The following is a 15933-nucleotide window of genomic DNA, read 5'->3' as shown; positions in this document are numbered from 1 at the left end:
CTCCTAAAATCACCCCAAATTAGTCACTGTTCAGAATTTTAGCACCTTAGCTTAGTTTGCTGGTTTTAGAAATTCGTATCAATGCAATTATATACCTTGAGCTCTATTTCTGGATTCTTAAACTCAGCACAAGGTTTTTCAGATTTATCCAATTGTTGCATGAGTCAGTAGTTCATTCATTTTTATGAATATCCAAGAAGTATTCCATTATATGAATATACCTCAAATGTTTTATCTATTCATCTCTTGATGGATATTTGGGTTGTTTTCAGATTTTTAAAAATCAGTTTTACTGAGGTATAGTTTGCATAAATTAAAATGAGCAGATTTTAAAGCTACAATTTGATGAATTTTGATGCGTTTATATACCTGTGGAATTACAGTCTCAATCAAGATAAAAATTACTTCTATAATCATTGGAAGGTTCTCTCAAACCGATGCCTTCAATGCCCTGGCCTCTGTAACCACTGATCTGATTTTTATCAGATAACTTCAATTTTCCTATTCTGGAACTACATGTAAATGGAATCATAAAATATTTTTCATCTGGCTTCTTACACTCAGCAATGTTTTGATTTTTTGAAAAATTCATCCATGATAATTTTTTTTTTTTGAATCTTCTATGGTGTTGCACAAATCAGTAGTTTATATCATTTATTACTGAGTAGTATCACAATGTTAAGAATATACCAAAATCTTCATATTCATTCTCTTATCAGTGGGCTTTTGTGTTGTTTCCAGTTGTTATGAATAAAAATGCTATGAATATTAGTTGACAAATCTTTTTCTGAGCATCTACATTCTGTACTCATGGGTAAATATTTATTAGTTGCCATTGCTGGATCATAGTATAGATATATGTTTAATTGTATAACAGTTTTCCAAAGTAGTTGTACCGTTTTACACCCTCACCTGAAATATATGAGAATTATAGTTGCTCCACATCCTTGTCAGTACTAGGTAGAGTCATTCCTTTTTATTTCAACCACTTTAGTGGATATGAAGTGCCTTTTCACTGTGTTTTTTGTTTGTATTTCCTTGATGACTAATGGCAACTAGTGAACACTTGTGAAGTGCCAGGCACTCTTCTAAACAATTTTTTGTGTGTTTTATTTTCAGAATAACTCTGTAAAGTAAGTACTGAAAGGACTGATAATCTGAGAGAGCTACTTTACTTTTTGAAAATGAAAGAAAAATCTTTTTTTTTTCCCAGCGATTTGGTATGATGCCCTAAGTATGGTTTTTATCATGTTTTTCCTGTTTGGTGTTCCTAGTTCTGGTAGAACATATAGATTGAAGTCTTTTATTGATATTACAAATTCTCAACCATGACCCTTCAAATATTTCTTCTCCCTCATTCTCTCTGTCCTCTTCTCTTAACATTTCATTTATACTTTATGTTATGCTTTTCCACCATATCCTGTGTATTTCTTGCACTTTTTTCTGTATTTCTCTTTTTTGACTCTGTGCTTTAGTCAGTATACTTATGCCTATTCTTGTTCACTAATTCTCTCTTTAGCTATGTCTATTTTACTGTTAAATCATGAACTGTTTTCTTAACTTTAATATTTTCGTAATTCTTGAATTTTTCTATGCAGTCAATCCTCTGGCTACCGTCCCACATGCAAAGATGGTCATCTCCATCCCCATCCCCCTGTCTTAGTGTATTTTGAATTTTCATGTAGAGAGATTTGATCTTAGCCATATTCCTTTTTTCTAAGATATATATGAGTTGATCTTTTGTCCTAATAACCAAAAATTATTATTTTATCTTTAAAATCCAAATGTTTCTCCACCATTTGTCTTGGTGTTCAACATTCTTGGTTAATTTTCTCTGGTGCAAAATGTGCCCTTTCAACATCAGATTCTTTTTTTGTTTGTTTTTTTTTTGTGGAAGATTATTCCTGAGCTAACATCTGCTGCCAATCCTTCTCTTTTTGCTTAGGAAGACTGGCCCTGAGCTAACATCCATGCCCATCTTCCTCTACTTTATATGTGGGACATCTCCCACAGATGGCTTGACAAGCAGTGTGTAGGTCCACACCTGGGATCCAAACTGGCAAACCCCGGGCTGTCAAAGTAGAACATGTGAACTTAACTGCTGTGCCACCGGGCTGGCCCCCAATATGAGATTCTTGTCTATGATTTCAGGAAATGTTTATTGAACTGTGTTACTAAACATTTGTTCTCTCCAATTGTTTTGATATTTTTCTTTGGGAAGTCCAGATATTAATATATTGCCTATTTTTTCTCTGCTCATCAATCAATTTCTTACTAGGAGTTTTTAATATTTATTTTTGTTTCAGGTCGCTCACTACTTCCTTATTTCTGTCCTTTATTTTCCCTACTTAACTATTCACTGGGTCTATAACCTCCTGTGTTCCTTAAAATTGTGTCTTTATTTCTGTAAATGTTTTAGTTTTCTAAGAAACTGAGTTTTGCTCGGTTTACTAAGTCCTATCATCTGCTTCTAAGTTCAATTTTCCTGTCCCAGCTTTTTGCATAAGGGGATAAGGCAAGGAAATCGCCCCTGGGAACTGCGGAGTCAACTGTTCTCCTTAAATATGGTGCCTATATGAGGCAAACTACTTCTGACTTTATGAACTCAATCATGTTCTAGGGAGCTTCCAGTGCTCTCTAGTTCTTCCATTGGCTGCGGTCACCAAAATTCTTAGACCCATATTGTAAGCTATGTGCCTTGTTTTAGAAGATATCTATTCCTCATAGTTTATGAGGTCTACCACCTTTTGTGACCTTTCTGTCACTGGGTTATTTCTACACTTTCTCTCTACAGCTTCACATGTGCTCACATCCTGTGCAAGTGCCACATGAGGTGCAAGCTCTCTTTTGTGTCTGATTTTGGATATCTGCCATTCAATGTCTCCATGTCTTTCCCCATGCTACCCTGTCACTTCCATTGCTGCTTCCGCATGTCTCCGAAATTCGCTGTTGTTTCTGTTAGCGTTTGGAATTTGAGGATTTCCTCTTAGCTTGTACGTGTTTCAAGTCTGAGTGTTTTTATCCTCTCTTTGTTTTTTTTCTGAGAAAGAGTTTTTTGTTAGTGTGTGCATGTGTGTTTGTCGTTGTTAACTGTGTTGTCCTATGCACTAAGAAGGAACATCAATATTTTGAACGGGAGATTTCAAAACTAAGCTGCTACTTTGTTGATATCAATGGTAACTCTTAAAACCTTGTCTATTTTTAGGCCAAGAATTTGTGGGGGAAAGTTGGGGAGAATGATATGAATCATCTGGAGGTTTTAATTAGGTTGTATTCTATAGGATGCTTTCTTACCACATCTACTGGGTCTTCCTCCCGGCATCGGGTGGCACGTCAGCCCTCACCTTTCGTGTCCCCTTTTTACATATGCATACATTTTTATTGCTCTCATAGTTGTTTTGAGTGGAAATTTATTTATCTGCTTTCAAGTGACTTGGGTCAGTGGCTACACAGCTGCTTCTTGATCAACTTTTTTTCTCAACTCTGCAACTTCTTCAGTCCAGAGTTCTAGTTTATACAACTAGGTCTCAGAAAATTAAGAAGGAAGTATCCTATTTTATTTCTTCCTTCCTGGCTACTATGCAGGCTCCAACGAGAAACCTAGAGGATGCGTCACATCTACGTGCAGCAGGCCGGCTCTCCGGGACCTGGCATTTCCTACAAGTTTCTGTTGTTTGGACGCTTTAGAGCTCTGCCAATTGTACACTCTGCATGAAGATTGTAAATGTATTTATACATCCAGTTCTGATATTTTCCACTGGCGGCTTTCAAAATATTCCCTATTTGTCAGTAATTCATTTATTAAGTCTCTGTCTCTCACTCTCTCTCTAATGGATTCTAGTGAGGGCAGAGGAGGAAAAACAGGATTATCTAGCTATTTTTGACTTCGAGTTGTTTAATCTTTACTAAATGAATATACATTAATTATAGACTACAAAATTACCACAAAAAAAGGTTCTTGTCACATTTTCAGAACCATCATGATTTTTCAAAAAGGATTGAGATAAGTTAAATAAGTATGCCAGTTAAAATGTTAAACCATTTAATACAAAACGAAAGAAAGTATGTGAAAGGGTGCTTTATTTCATATATATTTTTTACTTATTGGTACAGTTCTTGGAAGCCTAATAAATTACTTATTATCTGATGATAGATTTCATTTACATTTTTTAGAGAAAATTAAAAAGACTAAAAAGACCAGGGTAGCAGAAAAAAGAAAAAAAAGAAAGAAAGAAAAGAAAAGTGACAAAAGGTAGAATGCAATAGACAATAGAGAAACCAAAATGAGAAGGAATAGCATATTTCATCACAACATCCATCATGTTCTCCCTGTCTGTGCCAGTCATGCAGACTTTTTTCATTCTTTTGAACATGTCATATTTTCTTGCCAGAGAGCCTTTGTCCACATTGTTTTCTCTGCCTAAAGCATTTTCACCATTCTGTTAATCTTATTCTCCAAACCTCAACTCAGTATCATACCCTTAAGGAAACATCTCCTGGAGGTTCTCCTGTTTTATGCACTCATCTTTCTTTACAGCATCATTTTATGGTAATTATCATGTTCATGTTTTTTAATTGTGTAATTGATTGTCCACCATGCCAGACTCTAAAGTTCATGAGTATATGAGCTATGTCTTGTTTTGCTCGGTGTCATATTTTTGATATCTCCTTAGAAGATACATACATACTTAATAAAAAGGATTGAATTAATAAATAAGGACAAATGGGCATCCATAAACTGATTCCAGTGCCAATATAACTGCATAATTTTGAAAAATTTTCCAAGCTTCTACTGAGGTGCTGGCTATAAAGATGAATATAAACTTGGAAATATTTTCCTCATAAGTGTAGCAGGTGACAAGGAACAGCTTAGAAGAAATTACTCCAATTTCCTCCTTACTGTATAAGCTCCCTCTAATAAATATCTGCAATTCTCTGAGGCTTTGCTACTCTGAGAATGCACGAAGAAGGGAAGGGATATTCCAAAGTGATCTAGAATGTTGGGAAACTTATGGCGCACTGGATGTGTATGGAGAAGAACTTGAGGGCATCAGTAACAGGCTTATCTTTGATTTGTTGAGCTGAAAGCGTTTTAAATCCTTCTTAAGTCTTTTCTTAGCTCTAGGAGAAAAAGAAACTATTTCTAGTGGTCTAGGGGCTTGGGACACAAGGTAAGAAACTTATTTTACCAAGAATGGGACATTATTTGTGATAAAGTGGTACAAACCACCAAGTCAAAAGACAAACTTCATGAAAATAGAAGGGTCTAAGTGACTTTTGTCAGGCATCTGAGGCATACCATGGCTTATTGTAATCTGGGGTTCATTTCAGGGGTATGTTCCACTTTGATTCTTTCCCCTTTGCAGAAAATAGAGCTTTGGAAATGAGAAAAAGGAATGATAAGGGCTTCTTCTCCTCATCAGACTTGAGTAAATTCTAAGAGATGAGAAGTAAAATTTTACAGCTAAGAGTCAGAGTGGTTTCTCCAGTAGATGATATGCTTGATGTTTGAAGCAGAATTGGGCATTGGAAAATTTTCAAACATACTCAAGTTGCCTTTCACAGCAGGGAAGAAAAAGGAGCTAACCCAATGGTTGTTAGGCTGTTTTGATTTCTATTCTTATAGTTAATAGTTAATGAGCGTGCGTGGCTTGATTATGACCAGTAAGTAACGAAAACTCCTTTTAAGGGGGATCGTTTGGTAATAGAAAGTGCATACCCTTTGAATTTGGAACATTTGGTTGGATCTAGACTTTACCATTTACTAGTTAAGTAGCCTTAGGAAAATCACCCAACCACTCAAACCTTCATTTTCTTTGTCTATAACTAGGACTGTAAATGCTTATCTACTAATAGGACTGTTCATATAATGAAAAAAAATACTCTATAGACATTATAAACTGTGAGCTCTAAAATTATGTTATAAATCTATGGCAGTAGAAAAGTCAGTTTATGCCTGAATTAAGTACTCCGTCAGCTTGATAATAGAAATGGACACAAATTAGTGACTATTTCTTCTATCTTTATATGTTAACTGGTTATATACATATGCTCTTTATGTAAGTATTTTAGAAATACAGACTTCTATGGGGCTGGCCCTGTGTAAGTTTGGCATGCTCTGCTTCGGTGGCCCAGGTTCAGTTCCTGGGCGCGGGCCTACACCACTTGTAGGCAGTCATGCCGTGGCGGTGACCCACATACAAAATAGAGGAAGATTGGCACAGATGTTAGCTCATGGCAAATCTTCCTCAGGGGAAAAAAAAATTACAGGCTTCTAAAGTGTTATGTAATAACAACCCTCTCATATTTTTGCTGCTGTCATCATTTCACACTTTGAATACTTAGCAACATGGTATCAAATGATTACAACTGTAAAGGCCATAAAATCAAATTCATAATCAAAGATTTTGTGATGCCTGATTTTCTTTCTTTGTCTTCTCTTTGTATAATCTACTCACTGGCCATTGCCATGAAATACTACACATTTTTCAGTAGAGGAAAGGAGTGAACTTTTGTTCACTTTCAAGCACTGGGATATATTGATAGTTCTGTCAACGGGAATATGACTACTTAAGTTTGGAATACTTAAGAAGTATGAAAAAGGCAAAATAGATTAATTCTACCATTTATGTTATAGCAGCAGCATTTGTGAGAGTCATCATTAACTATTTATAAATTTATTTTTTATTAGCTCTGTATGTTTCTTTGTCTACAATTTAAATACAGGGATTGAAAGCTAACCAGTGTAGGATAATATATGTGGTAAAGATTAAATAATTTTTCTATATTCCATAATTCATTTCTGGTCTTCAAATATATTATCCTAGTAAATAGGTATTTATTTAATAGGGGAATGAAGAGAAAATTTTATTTAGATTTCAGCTAAATAATTTGAATATACTGAAGATTTTCAAAGTGATTATTAACAGCAAATGTCAAATTTAAAGTGGTAAAATTAGAACATATTTTGGAAAATTTTACAGAAATGAAAATAAATCATTTCTCCAAACTAATTTGGCATGTGTTTTGAAAATAAAAAAGGTTCAATTTGAATGATTAGGATATTAAGATTGTGAATTGGCATTTCTATTACGAGATCCAATTTCTGTTACATAAAATCAGGCACAGCATCAACTGTGATTGCTTGCTTCAGGAAACGGTATCTGAGCTGTAATTGATGCAGCACTGTAGTAGAAAAGGACTGGACTAGAAATCAGAAAACCTATGGTCTAGTCCAAGTTTAGGCACTTTGTAGCTTAACTGAACTTGAACACATCAGTTGCCTTCTAAATCTAAGCTATCTTAAAAGTAAAATACGAATAATTAAAACAACTACAGAGATTTATAAAAATTAAATAATGTGGCTATGTAAAAATTTTTAAAAGTAAAAAGCAATGCAAGATTGTTTTTTCTCACTCAGTTTTCCTTTTCTTTACTCTTGCTGTCATTCTAGCTAGCAATGCCTTCTCCATTCTCTTTAAGTGTCAAATATACACACTGTCTGTGATGCTGACTTAAAGAACTATGAATTCCCCCGAGTATTTCTTTAATCTGCATTTAATCACGAAGGCCCACTTCCCAAGTTTGTGTGAAGCACCTCGGAAGGGGATACGTGTACTCTACCATTGTTACTTTCCCATAATACCAAACTCTAAGGGTCGAGAGTGAGGGAGACATATCCATTTTGATCACTGTTGTTTGTACCTAGCCAGGTGGCTGATAGATGCTTAAAAATATTTCTTGATTGCATAACAAATAACTGGAATACAATTTCATTGACTGAAATAGAGAGTGCGATGTTGTAGAGGGGAAAATCATTCTCAGGGGTAAAAGAATTGAGGTTACATTCCTGGCTAGCTTTGCTTTTATCTATGTAACCTTGGGTATGTCACTTAAACTCTGGATTTCTTCTTCTTGTGTGTAAAATAAAGGGCTTAATCGACAAATTCTAACATTATGATTGTGTACATTTCTTAGAAATGTTTACATCCTTTAGAAATGACAGTAAAATGATTCAGATAAATGCCTTTAACATTTTCTGCTTTTCTCCCAAAATATCATAAATACAATTCTAGCATTTTTGGTAAAAACTAAGAATTTTTAAAATTTCTTTAGTAGCTTTTCAGAAGCCCACTATTGTTTCCTGGGAGTGCTGAATTTTCCTCTATTATTTGTCTAAAACTACAATTTTCCTAATTTCAACCCCCCACTCCCACACAGTCTCCTCTCTTTTCCTCACTGCATGATACTCATGCAGTTTAACCTAAGTCCACTTTACTTTCAAGCTGATATGTGCCCAGTATATACTCGTGAGGGCAGTGCTCTTTGAGACATTGGACCAAGGGGCAGCCCTGACTCTCTGTATCTTGTGAACTCTGTATCTTGCCCCCAGGTGAATTGTGGCCTCCCTAATACTGAGTTTCACATTCCTTTAAACGAAAGCAATAAATTCATACATTCTCCCCAACCTCCACCCTCTACTGTGATAGAAACTTGAATTGCTAAAAACCTAAAGCCAATAATTACTGACGTTTCTCAAATCTGGTTGGACCCTATTATGCTTGGGGAGCATTACAAGCAGCTTTGCATCCCGTGCAGAACTAGGGCAGGAGGAAGTCCATCAATCCATCAATGTGTGCTCTTAACCCTTCTTCACTGTTTCTGAACCCTTAACTGTGGAAATAAGGAGTTGGCACGCACATGGTCTCCCATTAATGCCACTCATACAAAGTAGTGCAGCCCACGTGGCATATTTGGGACAGAGTGTTAAAGATAAATGTGTCAGCAAAAAGGCAGTTTCTGAGTGTAGTCTTTTACTTGAATAATTATCACATTTTTTCCCTCCTGGATTAATTACGAAGATCCCACAAATAATTGATTTCCTGACTACTGTCTTCCTTTCTCCATGTGGCTTAATTGGAGATGGAGATAGAATTTATGATTCCTAACTCACTTCCTTATTTACATTTAAGTGGACACAAAGTGCTCATGGCTTTTGAGCTTTTGTCGTGTTTTGTTTTATTTCCTTTTTAAATAATTTTTATAATCAAGATATGTCAGAATACAGAGAGGGTAAATCCCAAGACACAGCATTTCTTTTCAGATGTTAAAAGAAAATAAGTTTCAAGCATCTAATATGATTTCTTCCCTAGGCTTATGGTCTTATTTCTTCCTGTTTCATACCTTATGCCCAAAGTCTCTTTAATTCTTAGTCTCTTTAATTATTCTTAGGGATTTTAGTTTTAATTTCTAATTTTCCAGCTGGGAACACAGACCATAAACAAATACATAATATATTAGTGATGACAAATATTAAATACTGGCCTCTTCAAAATATGCCTGACATAATTCGTTAATAAGACAAAGTGAGTTCATTACTTTCTGTGGTAAGAGGGAGCATTACCTAGATACAGTCTTAGTGTCTCAGGGGAGAGAGGCCAGAGTTGTGAAATGTATGAAGTTTCAATATTAGGGTTTGACTAGGATTGGGGTAAAGATCATGGCATAGTAGTTTAGGCCTAGTGGATGCAGCAAAGTGAGAGTTTTGAGGAAAGGGTTTAGAAGACTCTAGGAGGGAAAATAATCATTTGAAATTATTGCTTGAAAAGCTTAATAATCTGATGTTCAATGAAATATGTCTTTCAGGAAGTTCTTGAAATGAATAATAAAGTTATTTGTAAGTTTTCTGTTCCCGGGCAACAATTTCCCATAAAAATTTTTGCATAAAAAAGGACAAAAACATAACCACTTATGTCTACTTGGCTGTGTTGATGAAGGTGGTGGAAAACTCAAAGTCGTATTAATATAGATGGTAAGCTGTCTGAGTGTTCTGAAAACGGTTTCAATTCCCACACATCTTATGGAGGAAAATAAGGTGGGAGTGGCGGAGATGGGAAGTGTGAGCTGCACTTTTAAACAGGATATTCGTGGAAGGCCTCACTGAAGATTCGAGCAAAACACGAAGGAGGGAAAGTGATTGCTTCTCTATGGTGAATTATCTTCACAAAACTGCTAAGGCAATTTATTGATGGCTGTGGGGCTGTCAGATGACTGTAAAGCCACGCAGATGCTTCCATTTGGCCAATATAAACGCTCTCTCTCTGCTATATAGTCTTTCTGCATTTTAAAACAGAAATTTGAAACCTGATATTTGAAATGTCAGGCAGTAAACAGCTGTCCATAAAATCTGATAAGTGCCTCCATTTACTTTTAGTTTGGCTATTATTTCAGCATTATGTTCTATTTTCTTTAAAACGAAAAAAAGAAAGCATTTAATACTTTTGTGGAAAGCCCATTTCTTTTAAAGTGCAAATAAAATTGTGGTGTTATTAAGCCCACTTTTTGTCATTCCAATTTCTTTTCTCTTCGCCACGTTTGAAATTTTTTATTTTTCTCCATTTTTGGACTAGTATAGGAACATGTTTCTCTAGTACAGGAACAAAGTTTCTGGAAAATGTTAAACATTTGCTTTCTATTTTCCAATTCAATGAAAAGGAAATATGATTGATCTTCTCTTAGTAACTCATAGAAATTTTATGAAGGAAAACTTGTAGAACATATTTCTTTAACCCATTTTACTATCGTAAAATTTCTCTTGTTTTTCATAGCTTATCTGCAATGTAGTCCAGAAATGTGAGCTCATATCCCAGGGTCTGGGATTCAGACTTGGACAGATATTAATACATGGAGGAGTCAAGAAATTCAACATTTTTTATATTCCAGTCTGAACTAGGGCCTGATATTTCATTCTAATAAGACACACACTATATGGAAATATATAAACTAGTAGATTAACTTAATTTTTAATAGGAAATGGAATGGCAACTAGGTTAACATTGGAATGGGACTGGTCAATACATGTTCCTTATTAAAAATGACAGATGTCAGGGGCGGCCCGGTGGTTCAGTGGTTAAGTTCGCATGTTCCACTTCTTGGCAGCCCAGGGTTCACCGGTTTGGATCCCTGGTGCGGACATGGCAGTGCTTGGCAAAAACGATGCTGTGGTGGGCGTCCCACGTATAAAAAATAGAGGAAGATGGGCAAGATGGGCATGAGTGTTAGCTCAGGGCCAGTCTTCCTCAGCAAAAAGAGGAGGATTGGCAGTAGTTAGCTCAGGGCTAATCTTCTTTAAAAAAAAAAAAAAATTACAGATGTCTATAGCAATAACCTGATTCCTATCTTAAGTCTTCAAATTTCCTGACCACTTTTGATGTTTGTCTTTCTGAAATCAAATCCTAAATGTAAAATAATACAAAACTTTCAGGATATGTTTTGCACCAAAAACTGTCTTTGAGATGTCCCAGAGATACCCTGGAAAATCACAGATTTGTTTTTACAGGTTATAAGAAGAGAGGTGCTAGAAATAAGTTTATTTGATGTGTTGCTATAATGAGTTGCATGGGAAGCACTGTCAAATCAGAAGAGATAGTTATCATCTCTCTAGGTTAAGTTTGTAAGGATAAAGTGTTATTAATAGAAATAGTTCAGAAATTGTATGCTATATGGTAAGTTCCTAAAGATTTGTCGATGCCTAACTATCCGTGATATGTTTCTACTTATCAGACTCCTGGGGGCTGCATTCCTTGATATCAGACATCAACAATATAGTAATATCAGCCACAATTTCAGTTATTTTTTAAAATATTAACTTGCTTGCTACATTACTTCTTTAATTGGAATTTTGCATCTTCTAGGCCAGTGTTCACAATTGGAGATTCATGTCACGTACCTATTGAACTTTATCAATATACGTGTGTTTGTGCCCTGCTTCAGACTTACTGAATCTTGTTAACTGACATTCTTAATGTATTCTTGGTATAGTCTAACTATATGCTTGGTATATTTATGGTATATTATGTCTCAGGATTATTATATGTTATGTCCAAAGATTTTTTTTCTCTGTTTGATTATGTTCAACCATTTTTATATATTAGATGTAATATCCACTCCTCTTCAAAAATAGAGGTAATCATTATATTTATAGATATTTTTGTCTAAAATGCTTTTGTATTGATTTCGTCTTGTTTCGCATGCCACGGAAACAACCAGATTTCATTGTCGGTTGTACTATTCTTCATATAAACTCTCATCAGATCTTTCCCTTTTAAAAATTATCAGTAATAAGTTAACCAGCGTCATTTTAAGTCTTTTGTAATCTACCAATACTTTTTTGGTTTACTCTCATGCTCCGCTGAAAGCGCCTGCCATCAGCTACAGGCCATGCACTTCATCTTAAAGAAGGGCTGTCTCCGAGCTCCATGGAAAAGGACTATATCAGGTACTTTTGGGTACCAGCTTCTGAAGGTATCATTTAAACACATTTGAGACTTATACCAGTGAACTGAGTCAGGAATTCCAGAATACGAGTTGAAAAGTAGATGGATTCATGAGGCTGCTAAACTCAAAATGGTGAACAAGAATTATGTAGGAATTAGTGAGCTGACGAGGATGACTGTGATTTTTATTTGGAATATTATTCTTCTAATGTTCTAGTTATTATATATATAAGGAAACTCTCTTTTCTCTTAAGCTATCTATAATTCACAAATTAATAGGCTAAGCTTTTGTAAATAGCAATAAGACATCTGTATGTATCTTATTTTCCCTGCCTGACCCTTGCAGAATTGAAAACTCTTCTTTTCATGGCATTATAATTATTTGAATAGGTTCAATAAAAAGCTATACTCCTTGTGACCAGGGCATAGTTGGAATTTTGGTTATGCTTAAGGTTGACATTAAGGAGCCACTGCTTATGAAGACCTCTTGGGAAAACTGGCCTAGTTCCTGGTTTATAGAGTTCAGAGCTGTGGTAGGCAGAAAAATGCCATCCACCCCAAAGATGTTTCATGTCCTGATCCTTGAATCTTGTGAATGTGTTATTTTACACTGCAGAAGAGACCTTTTAGATATGATGAAGATTGAAGATCTTGAGATGTGGAGATTATTCTGGATTATCTAGGTAGGTCTGATCTAATTGCATGAGTCCTCAAGAGTGGAACAATCTTTCCAGTCTGTGGTCAGAAACAGAAGAGATGGAAGAAAGCAGAGAGAGTCAAAGCATGCATAGGTCTTGGCCTGCTCTTGCCAGCTTTGAAGATGAAGGATCCTTATCCTTTTAGGTGTGAAAAGTCAACTAAAGGGACCAGACGTCTAGCGTAGTTGTTCTGAAACATTACCATTTTTCAGACATCGGAGGGCTTGTTAAAACACACATCAGAATTTCTGATTCAGTAGGTCTTGGTGGAGCCAAACAATTTGCATTTCTAGCAAGTTCCTTGGTAATCCTGATGCCGCTAGTCTAGGACCTTAATCTTAGAACTACTGTTGCGAAGAATAGCACTCGTGCCCGGTTCAGCAATCTGACTGAGACTATATTTAGACAACCTTCGCAATATCCGCTAAGGCAATATTGGCGCATGTAGCATATTTGCCTGTATCACCCCTCAGAGAAACGAAAGGATTGTCAGTGGCTACAGTCTTTACTGAGTTACTTTTAAAATATCACAACCATATGTTTTCAAAATGATCAAAGTATGCATGTATATTTAACTTTATTACAAGGGAGTTTTGTTTTTACATAATGGATTCCTTATTTCAAGTTTTATAGTACTTTATTTTTCTTCATGAAAACAAACACTACCAATATTTTCTAGTTGATTTTTTGATATTGAAAGCAAAATGAAGGACTGCAGTGCTTATTATGTGGCACCAATGATGGATAGAGTTTTATTTCAGTATACTCAGAAAAATTGGCTTAAAGATATTAGAGTCTGTGTAAAACCATAAACTGAGTGAACATCAGCTGTGCATTTAGGATTGTAAACTTTTACATTCTATTCCATAAACTGAGGTTTATTATCTCTCAAAAGTGGATAATAGTTCTATGAAGTAGAATTATACATATTTTAAAATTTAGGAAAGATCCAGCCATTTATTCCAGAAAAAAAAAAAAAAAAGACTTGATTCATATAGAAAAATCCTGTAGCTTCTCTTTCTGGTTCATTTTGAAACCACTCATAATTTATATTATAATAAAGCCTTTATGATTATTTCATTTAGTGTTCTATGAGAGAAGATCAAGGAATGTGACATGTTTGTTTCTATAATAGTTGCTTACTCTGATTTTTGAAGAAGATTAACAATTAATTTTAAAATTCTTCAGATATTAATCTTTAAAATTTTTATATATATATTTTTTAAAGATTTTATTTTTTTCCTTTTTCTCCCCAAAGCCCCCCAGTACACAGTTGTATATTTCTCGTTGTGGGTTCTTCTAGTTGTGGTATGTGGGACGCTGCCTCAGCGTGGTCTGACGAGCAGCGCCATGTCCGCGCCCAGGATTCGAACCAACGAAACACTGGGCCGCCTGCAGCAGAGCGCGCGAACTTAACCACTTGGCCACGGGGCCAGCCCCAAAATTTTTATATTTTTAAGGACGATGTTTTTCTTGAAAGTTTTTTATTGTAGTTTATAATATCTAATTATAAGATTGTTGATTACACACAAAAGTGAAAAAATGATCACTGTGGCAGCATTTATAAGAAAAATTTTTCCTATTGGAAGAAATCAAGATTTTTTTATAGTCAAAAGATGTAAATTTCACCAAATATCCTTGTTTTATTTTCCTCATAAAATTGTAATTCACAATGGATAATATACCCTGACCCTGAAATGCTTCTCTTAAATGCAATATTAAATTTTCCTTAATTCAAAGGTATTAAATGAGTAGCTACCATATGCCAGAATCTGTGCTAGGAGCTAGGTCCACAATGGTGAAGACACATAATCCTTGTCCTCAAGAAATTTATAATTTTTGAAGGGGAAAAATAAAGAAATAATAAATGTATGAATAGCTACACAAGGACTTTCAATTTCATATCTGACATGTAAAGAGTTTGGAAGTTGTCACTCTTGTCCTTATAACAAGCAACAAGCTGAACAAACTGAAAATCAGTTTTTCTAAGGCCCATCAGAGAACTGAGATGTCATGGCAAACTGCCAGTCCAAAATCTGCAGATGCAGGCAAATCCACAGAAGCTGCTGGAGCCATAAACTGGTAGGAACATTTAAGTGGCTAATTTTGACAAATTGCTGAGGCTAAGTGTGGATTATTGTGAGAGTGAGAAACTACGGAGGGCTGCAGTCCTATGAGTGACCCACGCATTTGTGTGTTTGTATCTTCAGGAGCTCCACTAGGTTCTCACAGTGAAGAGCCAGGAAGTATGAAATAGGGGAAGATTAACCATTGGGGAATATGGCCAGGGAAATTTCTGTAACAAGGACCTACACAACATGGGAAACAGTCTTACCAAGGTCTTCTCCCACAGGGCATATCTCTCACTCAGGTCCCTGAAGCCTTCTTTCACCAAAAGAGGATGGAGAAGAAGAGACACTTGTGAGGGTCACAGAGCAGGGTCAAAGGATCACTAAAAGATATATTTATCCATAACATTGTAGAACGCTTCCCCTCCTCCACACCTTACCACCACGCTAACAGGGCTCTGCTGTAATCATGTTGACAATGGCTGAAAGAGCTGAAAGACAGATCCTCTCTGAGGAGTACTGAAGGAAGCCCCACGCCGATAGTGTAGATAAAAACAAGGCTGTTAGAGGAAAGTGAAGCTACAGCCACAGCAAACATTAAACAAAGCCAAATTCCTAGCCAAATTGACATAAAATGTCACACTAAAGACTCATTTACTTCAGTTCTTATTACCTAATACATCATTTTTGATTTTAAGCAAAAAAATTACAAAGCATGTTAAAGGCAAGAAAAAAAAACCGCAGTCTGAAGAGACAAACCAAAAATAAGAACTGGGTTTAGATATGAGAAAGAGGTTGGAATTGTTAGAGAATTTAAAATAGGTATGACTGTGGCCAGCCCTGATGACCTAGTGGTTAAGTTCTGCATGCTCTACTTCAGTGGCCCAGATT

The sequence above is a fragment of the Equus przewalskii genome, chromosome 17, assembly GCF_037783145.1.
Source record: "Equus przewalskii isolate Varuska chromosome 17, EquPr2, whole genome shotgun sequence".
Classification (NCBI taxonomy): Eukaryota; Metazoa; Chordata; class Mammalia; order Perissodactyla; family Equidae; genus Equus; species Equus przewalskii.
Note: the sequence above shows the minus strand (reverse complement) of the source record.